Source organism: Ptiloglossa arizonensis, chromosome 9 (genome assembly GCF_051014685.1).
Source record: "Ptiloglossa arizonensis isolate GNS036 chromosome 9, iyPtiAriz1_principal, whole genome shotgun sequence".
NCBI lineage: Eukaryota > Metazoa > Arthropoda > Insecta > Hymenoptera > Colletidae > Ptiloglossa > Ptiloglossa arizonensis.
This window is the reverse complement of record NC_135056.1, coordinates 11,037,629-11,051,040: the sequence shown is the minus strand read 5'-3', so window position 1 is coordinate 11,051,040 and position 13,412 is coordinate 11,037,629. Positions and strand designations below refer to the sequence as shown.

General features: G+C 46.9%; 1 protein-coding gene across 4 annotated transcripts in view; it reads right to left on the bottom strand.

The window, feature by feature from the left end:
* Rbp6 (RNA-binding protein 6) overlaps nt 1-13,412 on the bottom strand; it is a 1,213,208-nt gene that overhangs the window by 883,700 nt on the left and 316,096 nt on the right. The window lies entirely within an intron of this gene.

Below are 13,412 nucleotides of genomic sequence, written 5' to 3'. Positions count from 1 at the left end.
TTTTTTTTGGTGAAAATGAAAACACGATTTTTTTAGAGTGTACAAACATATTAAATTATACATTCTCCATTTTGGAAAACGAAATGACTTTCCGAACAACCCAATGCAAGTGGTTACATTTTTTTCATAGAGCTGTACCAAAATCTGGCCCAACTTGATCTTAAACTTGCGATCCACCTTAAATCCAAGAACAGTGGGGTGCTGCCGTGCACAAATAGACAAAAGTGTAGCACCATGGAAAATGAAGAAGAACGTAACAGCTGCGTGCTTGAAATAAATAAGAACACACGGGACGGTACGTCGTCCGAGAGACAATTAAATTAATCGAAAGGTGCCGAATAACGCGCAAGAAAATTGATACAAAACCTACCGATTGAAGAATTTTCGGTACGCGAAGCCAAATCGGGGAATAGCGTATCGAACAGCTGGATGGGAGACTTTGGACCTTGTAAACAAGGCTACGGAGATGAAGAATCGTATTTTGAGCCGACCAGCACGTTGGCACGGAACGACCACTAATGTGGTCGAATTTACGAGACTGACAAGAATAACGGAGACACGCATTCGAATACGCTGAACAAGAGAGGACAGTCGAGAAGAAATACAGTGACTATAAACCACAACGTAATAATCAAGCAAGTTAGTAACAAAGGAAGAACTCGACCTGTCCCCCCACAATTTTAACGTGCTGTTGCAAGATGATAAACGATAGGCCCCTGATGTTAACGCATCCAACATTAAACGCGGACACTCGATAATTGTAAACAAACGAAGGATCGTTTTTCTCTTGCCAGGTAAAGAATACTTTTCGACTTTAACTATATTTTCGGTACAAACTTCGACAAATTCCACACATCCGGTAAGATTCGAGCGCCTCGAACAATCACTCGATCTCACCCCAACGCCAGTTAACATTCCTGTACGATCCAAGATACATTAAACTTCAATTACTCGTATCTCCAAAACTATCCACTATCTACGCCAAATGTTCCAACGCGTTCCAACTAAGACCGATACTACACTATCCCGCGAGTGCACGTCTTAATCGGAGGGGTACACTCGTGTGTACCCCATCCCTCTCCGAGAGTCTCGAAAACACGAGTTTCGGCCGCGAACGGCCGAAAAATAGCTGCCGGGATCTAATCGCGGGAATTAAAAAGGGGTGTCCCGTGGAACGTGCGATTATTTGCCAGGTTGTTCTCCGTCCGGGTAATAGGATAGGCGACGGGGGCGGGGCCGTGACGTATAAAGTCGTATCAAAAGCGTGACACGAAACGAAATTACATCGGGGACCGGGGAGGTTGGGTTGTTCGTTCGCGTTCGCTCGCGAGAAATAAGCGAAAAGTAAGCGAGCGAGTGTCGGTAACGACCCTCGAAAACGCGACTGGCTAATTCGCGGCCGGGCGGTGGATACGTGGATTCGCGAGTACGCCGAGGATCTACCGGGGGATGTATGCGCGCAGCTGCCCCCTCTCTGCCTCCCGTGTACCACGTTCGTGGGAATGGAAGGTCGCTGGAGATGGTGGGAGTTGAAAAAAAAATATAAAAAATGAAAAAGGGAGGAAAACGAAGGCGGGGCGGAAAAAAAGGAAAGAAAGAAGAAGGAACACGCGCAGCGGAAAATCGGCCGAGCGCGAAAGAGAGACACGTGGCTGGCCCGGGACGGGGGACGTAAAGTCGATAAAAGGGACGAAGGTGAAAACCGTGGATATTTCTACGTGTACTCGGTTTTATCACCGTCGGGGGCCAACGCAGCCGGCAGTTTTAACTAAGCTTATTATCCGGTATCAATGGTAATCATCTGGCGAGTTCACATGCGTTTCGTACACCCCCACCCTAGCGACGGGGGCACACGTCACGGTCGCGGGGCCACGAATGTAAAATAACTGAACGTAAAATCCAATTCCGCGGAACCGACCGGTTCTAATTAACTACCGGTTCAAGGTCGTAACCGTACACCCTCCCTCACCACCGTCGATGAAACGCTTCCCACCCTCCCTGTCCCCGTTCCCCTGTTTTCTCTTTCCCCTCCCGCCCAACCCCGCTGCCGCTGTCCCGCGTTTCTTTGACTTTTGTTCTCTCTCTTTAGCCACCCGTTCTCATTTACCCCCTGTTTAATCTCTCCATTGCATACCCACTCTGTGTCGCTTCTGGGTTGATTTTCTTGCATTCCTACGCTGCAGTCTGTTCCTCGCTCGTTCCCTTTTGACAGGGAACGACGGAACGGGGAGAGAGAGTCACTCGGTTCCGCTGCGAATTTCACTCGCGACGAGTTTACCGACCGTGGGGCGTCTGTCTGACGCGTCGACCGCCGAGTCGATTTCATTATATTTCGTCTCGGGTACTGTTTCAAGTTCTCGTAATTTATGGCCTTAACTCGACCCTCGTCGAGCGTTCCCGTCGACCACCGTCGATATTTAGAATTCTACTCCGAACGCACTCGTTAGGCGTTCAGAGTAGCTCGTTTCTCCTATCGTTTCCAACAACGCGATAAAGGAAACTGTTCTATAACGTAAATCTGAATAGGAACCCGATCGACTGTTTCAAGAAACGCCGCGTATCGGTTATCGCAATCAATTTATCAAACTATATGTTGCTCTTGGAACGAATTGAGATCGTCGAGAAATGATCTAAACAATTATACACATTATACATACGAGTATATAGTACATTATACATATATAATACATCATACAATATATGTGGTATCGGATTTTCCATGCACACTTGGGCTTGCTTCGAGAGCAGGCATAGAAGAGATAGCGCGTGCGAACAGAGCTGCGTTAAGGTAAACACTTGGCGCCCGATTTGTTCGCTAGGTTTCTTGGAAGGCACGAGTGTCCCTTTGCAGGAGGTCTTGCGAGACGACCGAGAGTGGGAATGCACGAGAACGAAAGGAAATACATGTGGTTCGGAGAAGATGAAGAGTGTTTGGAAAAGACGAACGATTAGGATGGTCTGGAACTGAGGATTAGAACGAAAGAGAATGAATGCGCATGGCTGTATAGGGTGCGAGAGAAGCGTTTTGGAAACAGTAAGAAAGAAAAGTATGTCACAGTATGTCGTAGTATGACGTACTATGACGTAGTATGACGCAGTATGTTACAGTATGCCGTAGTATGACGTAGTATGTTACAGTATGTCACAAAATATCGTAATATTACGTAGTATGACGTAGTATGACGTAGTATGACGTAGTATGACGTAGTATGACGTAGTATAACGTAGTATGTTACAGTATGTCGTAGTATCTCACAGTACGTTGTAGTATGACACAGTGTGTAACAGTATGTATGGATAAAAAGACGTAATAAGACAGGACAGTTGAAAAGACGTAAGCGACGAAGATGATAAAGACACATGCCGAGGGCATCAAGACGATTAGCTTAGTTTAATACATAGTCGATCTATCTTCAGTGAAAAGAGAAACTAATCGCCAATACCACGTTTAATACTAATAATACTGCAACACTGTAACGTATAATATACATAATATACATAAATATACACCAACACACCGCACGAGTACAATTTTTTGTACATCTATTACACGATTTAACATCTTGAGTCGTATACCAGCCTGCTATTCGAATACCGCGAGATTAAAACACCTGGGTCTAGAAAACCTCGTACCAATGTCTAAACAAAGTTATTGTACCTTCCTACTGTCCTTCGTTTACTTCACCGATCCCTTATCTTCCCAAAGGGGGATGAAAAATCGTGGCCCGTTCGGTTTCTCGCGATGCTCGGGGCGCGCCCCGCATAATTCCGGAGACTTGGAAAAGGCTTGATACATAATTAATACATCGCGGGGAGGGGTCGGTGGGATAGAGAGGGGGGTGAGCGACTGGTTTGCGGTCGAGTCTGGCAACCCGGCACGAATAGGGGAGAAGGCGAGAAACACGTTGCGAACTGATTACATTACGAGATCGTGTTCCGCGGGGATAACGACGAAGAAATTAATATCCGCGAGCAAAAGCGCGGCGGTAACTCCCGATGGAAATGGCCGCGGGTCGAATTAAAATTCCAGCTGGTCCCGCGATGGAGGCCGCCGATGCGGAATATTAACTATTTACCGCGCGACGCGACCGCAAGAAAAATGTAAATCGCGAGAGGAACGGAGGAAAATCATCTTTCGCGTATCGGATCGGCAACCGGTAGCGGCAGCCATCCGGCTTCCGGCTCCGTTCGTCTTGATTAAGCCGTTATTTTCTAATTAAGACAGGACGCTCGATTAGATTTATCGACGAGCCCAGGTGCTCGTGCACCGAGCTGATGCACGTGGCTCTCCCTGTTATCGACTCCCGTACTCGTTAGACACGGTGTCCGTTCATAATTTACCGCGAATTAGGAAACGGTGACGAGCACTCGAGATTAATTCGGGATCAGAGATTTCAGAAGGGAACCACCACGGAAGCTTGGAGATCGGGCAACCAGAGATATCGCGGCAAGTTTCGAGCGCATCTATCGCGCGAGTCTTTCCAAAGTCAAATTGATCGACTTCGTGGGGGAGAAAAGGGGGTTCACGTATACGGGGTGACTCGACACGAATTGCTGTCCGAAGGGTCTCGTTATCCTTCGATTAGATCGTGGAACGTTCCCTAGGAAATGTATCGTACGCGAGAGGATCCACGGAACGAACGTCGTTCGCATTCTTTTGCGTTTTCCAATTTCGAAAATATTGAAGGTGGCCGAGTTTTTTAAAGGACTCTCTACATTTTGCTATCAATTGGCTGGAATATGTTTCGTCGTCGATTAAATTTCTACCTTTCGAAATTCGATACTTAAATAGTATCGACTCACGTAACTATCTTCCGTGAACCTTTAGACTAGATATCTAAAGTTCGAGGTCAATTCGAGGGGGCAAATTAAACGTTTACATGGAGGAATGGTTGAATAACCAAATGGTCGGTGAAGATTTAATATTCCTCTCCGAAGATTGCTACCACGACGTTTTCTTCAACAACGGATACCCGGTTCGTACGACGAGCCTCACGGCACATTAGAATTCAAAATCTCACGGAATCCTTGACAACTGACGTTCCCAAATCTCGACCAACGACTCCGTAAACATATACTTTCACCGATCGCCTCACCGTTAACGATACTCGCGGCGGAAATTCCGTCGAGGACGGTGAATCCTCGACACGGAAACGGTGAACACGCTCCCGCATCTGGGTTGAGCCCGTGTACCGCTGGATAGGCTCCAACCACGCCTCCATTTTCACCATAAAACTTCGTCGGGAAGATTTCGCGGTCGAGGATCCCCTGTTCCAAGGGGCCTGGGGGGGGGGGGGGGCGAGCGGGCCGTTCGATTTAATAAAGGTAATAACACCGAAGGTGTTTGCGTTTTTCGGTTCGCGGTTCGCGCGTATAAATCGCGGAAGCGGGCGCCCACGGGATAACGGGGCGGAGGAAGAAGGTTATCGGGGGGCTGGTTAGAGGGGGGTTGGATAAGTTGAAGAGGGGAGGGAGAAGATAATGGAACGAGTAGCGACAGAGGAGGCTGAATGCCGATAGGAATATGTGGCGGCGATTGGGCGGCTATCCAAAAGCCATCGTTGAGATCCACCCGGGGGATTCTTCCGTGAACGAAGGAGAAGCGTCTACGAAAGAAGGGGAGGGGGAAAGGCAGAAGAGAAGTGCCTCTCCTCCCCTTGAAGAGGGTTCCAGGACTGTTGGCCCAATCGGTGGCCGAAGTTTTTTGCGCCGCGGTTTAACGAAGCGTCCCTAAATCCTCCCCGGCCCGGATCGATAGAGGGGGCCAACAGCGGCCAGATAGAGAGGGAGGGTGATCCCGCATCAACGACGATTCGTAAATCGTCCTTTGGCTAGCCTGCAATGCGGGCGCTAGGCGAACGAGCGTTTCCATTGGCCGACCTTTTCGCGCGCACGATCTTCGAACGAGCGAGTCAACGCGAGACGCTGGAGGAGGACGCGAAGCGAGCGAGCGAGCGAACGAACGAGCGAGCGGACGCGATCACGGGATCCACCGCGTCGTTAGCGACGTAGCGGCCGTTGCGCTGGTCTCGTTGAATATGCAAATCGTCGAAACGATACGAACGCCTCGTTGAACGAACCGCGGCGCTGGAAGATCGAGAAACCAGGGAAACCGTACCAGAGACCGAGCAACGTCCAGTGGTTACGGATTAGCGATCTTTCCCGGGATACCGGTGGGATTCTCTCGTTATCCGGACGATTTGTCTCGAGGAATACCGTTCCTCGAGGTTTTCGTTCCTGGTCCCTCGCGAAACCGAAGAATCTACGTTCACGGTATCGTCGCGGTTACCGTCGCTCGAAAGAAACCGACGATCCGGGATATACCGAGCGATTAGAATAGTTTTGGAAGTGTTACGGGGTTTTAGAAGTTTCAGGGGCATTATTGCAAAAAATAGGGATCGATCGAAATGGATCCGATGGTTTCAGAATTCCGTTGATGGTCGTTTTTAATGATTTGGAACTATTGTGGTTGATCTACTGTCACTGTTAATCTTTGGTGATTTGGAACTCTGGTACTGCTAATCTTTAATAACTTAGAACTTCTATTACTGTTAATATTGGATAACTTGAACCTTTTTTATAGTTACTGTTACTATTACTGTTAATCTTCGATAACTTGAAACTTTGTTATAGTTACTGTTACTATTACTGTTAATCTTCGATAACTTGAAACTTTGCTCTAGTTAACCTTCAAAAACTTGAAACTGTTATTACTGTTAGTCTTCAGTGACTTGAAACTCTGTTACTGTTAATCTTCACTGACTTGGAACTCCCTTTCTGTTAACCTTCAATACCTTGAAACTTCTGTTAACCTCCAATAACTTCAAACTTCTGTCACCCTTCAACAACTTGAAACTTCTGTCAATCTTCGATAACTTCGAGATCTGTTACCCCTTCTCAGCGACACGTACGAACACATTCGTTAGCACACCATCGACAATGTTTCTTCGCTGTTCCTGTCGTTAGTGTTGCTCGAGAGCACGAGCACAGGTGTTCTATCGCCGACATCGGACCCTTTCGGGCTGACGCAGCGATTTCGTCTTCTTCTCGTAGTTGCTTAATTCCGGATAAACGGGCTCGCGCGCGCGCGCGCGCGCGCACGTTTCAACATTGCTGAGTCAGTCGACGATAAACTTACGGCGATTTCCGCCGCGGCTTTCGCGCGTACCGCGTTATTGCGGCGAAGTTAATATCCGCTTCGTCTTCCGTGAAAGCGGGCTCGATCGGCGCGAAAGAGATCAACGAAGAAGCAGAACGACTGAAAATGCAGAGAAATGTACAAAAAGCGACTCGGTCGAGGTAATAATAGTAAACGCGAACGCGGTTCCGCGAGAGAGATTGCGTGCCATATATTTTAGTCGAATGTAGATCGTGTCACTGGTAATCGTTGATCAGGTCGCGTGTTCATTTCCTGTACCAAGCTAACACCAGAAACGTTCGTAGAAACCTGAGCGAACCCCTAGCGAACACATTGCATTCTACAGTGTTTAAAAATATTCTTCCAATTCGGTTTTTTAAGTAATCAAAGAAGACGAACGTAATACCATGGCTAAGAATTGTTTGTCAGACAGGACTCTTACGTTCGCGCCTAACTTTTACCCAAATTTCAGAAATATAGACAACGAAACGTCAAACTCCGTGCGTAAACCTGTGTGAACCCCTAACGAACCTATCACACTCTACAATGTGCACAAACGTTCGTTTAGTTTAGCTTCCGAGTAGCCAAAAGAGACGAACGTTACACAGGTGTTTAGAACTGTTCGTTAGACGTCACTCCACATTTACGTCTAACGTTTATCTACATTTTATTGTAGAAACGGAGAACTCGTGTCTGCAGATGTACGCGAAAAAACGAGAGACAGACGAGATAGTTGAGAATAAGAAGAGCAGTGTTCCGAACGAGGCACTCGGACGATGACAAGCGATTCGAGGACGCGCAAGGTGAGTCCCCGGGGGACTGTTGGAAATAAATAAAATACGCGTTACTCTGTGTATCGTTCTCGAGCACCCTCCTATGTAAATACTTCTACTTCGACTTAATCTTTCCTTGCCCCGTTCGTAGCCTACGTCATCCAAAACCTGCGTCATGAAATCCTTGCTCCGTGACCCTATGTCCGGAACCTTGGCTCCGTTATATTACCCTCGCTACTGTCTCCAAGATCCCAACTCCTGTGGAAAGAACACGGCAATTCTGACTTTAAATTACTACCGGTTCGTTCTTCCATCGAACCGTCTGAATCCTGTTTCATCACCGGTTCCCTTTTCGTACACAAATCTACTTTGTTGTACGAAATATATCACGAATCGCTGCCATCGAAATAATGTCCTTATCGGTACGAAGGGGAGTATAAAAATTACTTATACCGCAGAGTATCCCCTTCTAGACCGATTAATTTCCCCAAGAACCTACCTTTGACATCTACGGTCCCTCGTGAGAAATTCCCCCCTATCGTGGTACAACAGACACCCTATTACGGCTCCTGTGAGCTTTCCTTTCAAGTATAAGGTGTCACAAAGCTCCTCCGACGATGGCGGTATCGCTAACCATCGCTACGATCCGCGAAACAAACCATCGCGAAGAATATCGATGTTTCGTCGACCGAGCGATCGCACGGCTATCCGTCGTGTTAACTTCGATCCGTTCCTCGATCTCGAGTCGTTCGTTTTCAGAATCGATCGAGTCGACCACCGCGAACATCGTTAAAATTAGGGTCCGGGGATTCGCAGAAATCAACCGTGCAACCGAGTTTCGAGCAAAAGGAGAACATTAATTGCGATTCGTTGGTCTCTCGGTCGTTCGGTCAATTATCGCCACGTCCGATCGCAGAAATTGATGCACGGATCGGAACGCGTATTCGTGGACTCTCTCGATCACCGAATCGTTCCCTGTTCGTTTTTACATCGTCTTGGAGATCTCCATGAACACTCTCGATCACCGAATCGTTCCCCGATCGTTTCTACATCGTCTTGGCGATCTCCATGGACACTCTCGATCACCGAATCGTTCCCCGATCGTTTCTACATCGTCGTGACGATCTCCATGGACACTCTAGATCACCGAATCGTTCCCTGTTCATTTCTACATCGTCGTGACGATCTTCGTGGACACTCTAGATCACCAAATCGTCCCTGTTCCTTTCTACATCGTCGTGACGATCTTCGTGGACACTCTAGATCACCAAATCGTCCCTGTTCCTTTCTACATCGTCGTGACGATCTTCGAAACCTTTCTGCTCCGTTTCGTATCACCATGGTGCCCTATCGGGCAAAGGAATCGCTGCTCGACGCGGTTTGCTACGATCTCCGTGTTTCCTTCCTCCGGCTGGACTAAAGACCGCCTCCTCCTTAAACTGTCCACGGTGTGTTAACTCCTCGCGGGACAGCCGGCCGTTACGCTCGTAAGTCGCGTTGCATTGTTTCGTCACGCGACGCACGCGGTCAGATGGCCGGCCGGAGATTAAAACGAAATTGCCGTCCCGCGATGATCGTTAGTGAGTTATCGTCGCGGAAAAAAAATCCCCGCGCCCGCCACCCGTGGGACCCCACATCGGAGAATTCAATTTGCCGGCCGGCATTATGTTTCGCGTTCCACCGACACCGGGACGCATCGCGGAAAATACGAACGGAATTTATCGCCTCCGTTCGTTCGATGAAGTGCTACCGTCCCGGGGTAGGGAGAGGGACAACGACGGGACCGTTTCTCGTTAAAGGAACAAGACGAACGATTTGTTTATCTCCGGGAAAGTACGGAGAAGAATGCGGAAAGTTGCGCGAGAGACGGGGTGGAAGAGGGGGACAGAGTTGACCGAAGAGGGAACGAGAGGGCCAGGAGGGCCAGAAAAAGCCAGAGAGAGAGATAGAGAGAGAAAGAGAGAGCCAGATTTGACCGAAGAAAGAACGAGAGGACCAGGAGGGCCAGAAAAAGCCAGAGAGAGAGAGAAAGAGAGAGAAGAGAGAGAGAAAGAGAGAGCCAGAGACAGCTAGAGACAACTAGAGAGACCTAGAGACTGTTAGAGATAGCTTAGACGGAGCAAGAGAAAACCAGAGTCGCGAAGAGAAACAGAGAACCGAAGTGATACAGAAGGAGAGGGAAAGAGTCATGGTCAAAGAGAGCCAGAGACAGCCGGAGAGAAAAAGAGAGAGAAAGAGAGCCAGAGAGAGAGAGAAAGAGAGAGAAAGAAAGAGATCCAGAGATAGCTAGAGACAGCTAGAGACAACTAGAGAGACCTAGAGACTGTTAGAGACAGCTTAGAGGGAGCTAGAGAAAACCAGAGTCGCGAAGAGAAACAGAGAACCGAAGTGATCCAGAAGGAGAGGGAAAGAGAACCAGTCATAGTCAAAGAGAGCCAGAGACAGCTGGAGAGGGAAAGAGAGAACCGTAAGTCCGTGGTTTTCTCCGCATCGGGCAAAAAGAGTAAACGAAAGAAGAAACGGGTATAGCCAGGGATGAATAATTGAACCCCTTCCCTCCTGGCCGAGTCCGAGCACCGAGGCAAACTCGAGGCTCCCAGGTTGCTGGAACGACTGGAAAGTGGTCCTAATGCCTAAATTGATAATTTTCCGGGAGCTGGAAAAACACGCGCTCCCGCGGGGAGTGGACGGTCGCAACTTCGAGCCGTAGCTCGTTTCCCGATTGGCCCGGAAGTTTGCGCCTTTGCCCGTTTCCGGGGGGCTTGGGGGGATTTGGGGGAGGCTTTCTTCTTAATCAGGAATAAGATAGTCGGCGTTTAATTCCGCGCGGACCGGAAAGGTATCCCTCGATGCTTCGACTCGCTCGGAAACCCGTTTACGAGCGTTGTTTCCAGCGTTGTTCGCTTTATATCGGTGCCACGCCTAGAGATCGCGGATCCCGCTACTTCTATTTTAATGTAATTAAAAAGTTTTCAGGTGTTGGTCGCTGTACCGTACGATGTGCTTTACAAAACCCATATTTTTCAGGAGACTATAGTTTCCGGCTTGTATTTACTGCGAGAATAATATACTACAAATACAGTATAATATGATATATATGTATATTTAAGAGAATAGTATAATACAAAAAATTTTTACAGAATGGAACAATAAATGGTCGCAACCGCAATTTTATTTAATACTCGAAGCAGAATGAAACGAAACGAATACAACTTGTTTATAGACAATTTTCTACATGGAATACAAAATCAGAAAGGAAATGACACTATTAAATCCTCGTTACATCGAAATTGAAGTAATCACACTCGCGAATACCAAACTTTTGGCAGCTGAATCGCACTATTCCTTCCTCCTCTTGATTTTCCTCGCGATTCGGATTTTTTAATACCGACGAGGGTCGATTTTATAACACCGTCTTTGTTGCATTGAATTCGTTGCACACTCCACGCGTTCGACACTTTTAATCGCGTTACATTTTCCTTCAATCGTCGATACTAAGCGATTCTGTTTCCAGTAAATATACCATTGGTGTAACAGAACCATTCGCGAAGTAGAAACTTCGTACGCTAAAACATTCGCGAAGAAAAATATTCGTACAGTAAAACGTTCTCATAACGGGTGTTCGTACAATGTAGATTCTACCGTAGTCGCAAAAGTACGTTAAAAATGGCCGGTACAATTACATTGGTTTATTTTTGATAAAAGGTGGAAGCAGCTTACAATAAACGCAGGGTCCTCGGGCAAGTGCCCCGTTTGCACGGTGCTAAGGGCGGTACCGGTCCCTGTTAAGAGCCGTGGAGTGCCCGAACCCTTTATTTTTCCGCGATCTACAGCGACGTTGGGCGAGTGCAAGGACCACGGTGGTGGAAAACCGACCACCGGATACATCGAACGAAGCTCGCGTCGTTAATTCTTCCCGGGGGCTAACGAGATTCTCCGGCGCGTTAATTTACAATTTGGACTCGAAATCGAATTACCCTTGAAATTATCGTTACTCGTTCGTAGGTATTAGGATTATACCGGGAAACGGTGCGGACGAAGGACAAAGCCGGCCGAGAATTTATTAACCGAAAGAGGCAAAGGAAGGAGGTTACGGTTGTAACGCGACGTGTACGTACGTAAGGGAGAGGAGGTGGAGGAGACGAATGTTTACCACGATGCCAACCTCCTTCGGTCCAGCCATTTCGAGCTTTTTACACCGTCGTGGTTTTTCCGTCTCCTTGCGTAAATCCTTTTCGCACTTATCTTTTGTTTCCATACAGGACGTTTTATGGAACGCGGACGCGTCTACGGGGATGTGGAAAGCAACAACGAAGGTTTATGCAAATAGTCGGTCTATCCGATTTCGTTTCAGCGTTCACGGTCGTTTACGGTGTTTCGACGAATCCCGTAGCCGAGCCGGCTCGGTACTACGTTCCGCGTGGATATTTAAATTTACGAATGCTTTCGTAATTTTCAACGAATTATTTCGCTCCGTTACGAGGAAAGTACGCGCCGGTTCGGGGAAATAGTGAATTCTATTCGCACGAAGAGGAATTGTTTCTCGGTTACTCGAAGTAAACAATAGCCGAATCTACAAATCTATTCAATGTCGCTGCGAGAGAAGATAACATTTCCTCGGTGAACTGCACAGAGATTGTTTTTATTGGATTCTGGCTCGGTCGTATTACGAGATGGAGCTATCTACCTATTTTTCACCTCTAAGCTTATCTCCACATTTTACGATACTGTTTATTTAGTGCACACTCAATCCACTGGGAAACGCAAATAATTTATCAGTAAGCACCGCGGTTGTACATCGTGTTAAGATAGGAGTACCCTTAGCACTCTCTTCGAGAATATCTCTTTTACAGTTACTCCGGAAATTCGTGCGATAAATTCGTAATCCTTCTTCGAAAGCTTCCACTCGTCGATAAAACGCGACAAGACCAATTATTCCTCTCGACCATTTCCTCTCCTATGTGCTATTTCTTTTCTCCTGCCCATACTTTTTAACACGAATCTAATAAATACTCAAAAATTATCTACCGTTCAATTTCTATAGTTTGAAGCACGATATTATTCCTAACATCTATTTTCAACGTCTATGAGTGAAAAACGAGAGACACAGTTCGATATACGTTGAAAATGACACATGATACGAGATCGTCGATACTTTTTGATACGAATCTTTCAAGAAATTTCATCGACAACAAGAACTCAAAAATAATCCACCCTTCAATTTCTCCAATTAAAAATTCGATATTATCCCCAACATACATATTTCCGTCGCAATTTTTCGGTAACATTCAAAATATCCAGGTACAAGTGAAAACTGCGAGACGCTTCTCGATACACGTTGGAAATGACACCTGCTTTTTGATACGAATCTTTCAAGAAATTTCATCGACAACAAGAACTCAAAAATAATCCACCCTTCAATTTCTCCAATTAAAAATTCGATATTATCCCCAACATACATATTTCCGTCGCAATTTTTCGGTAACATCCAAGATATCCAT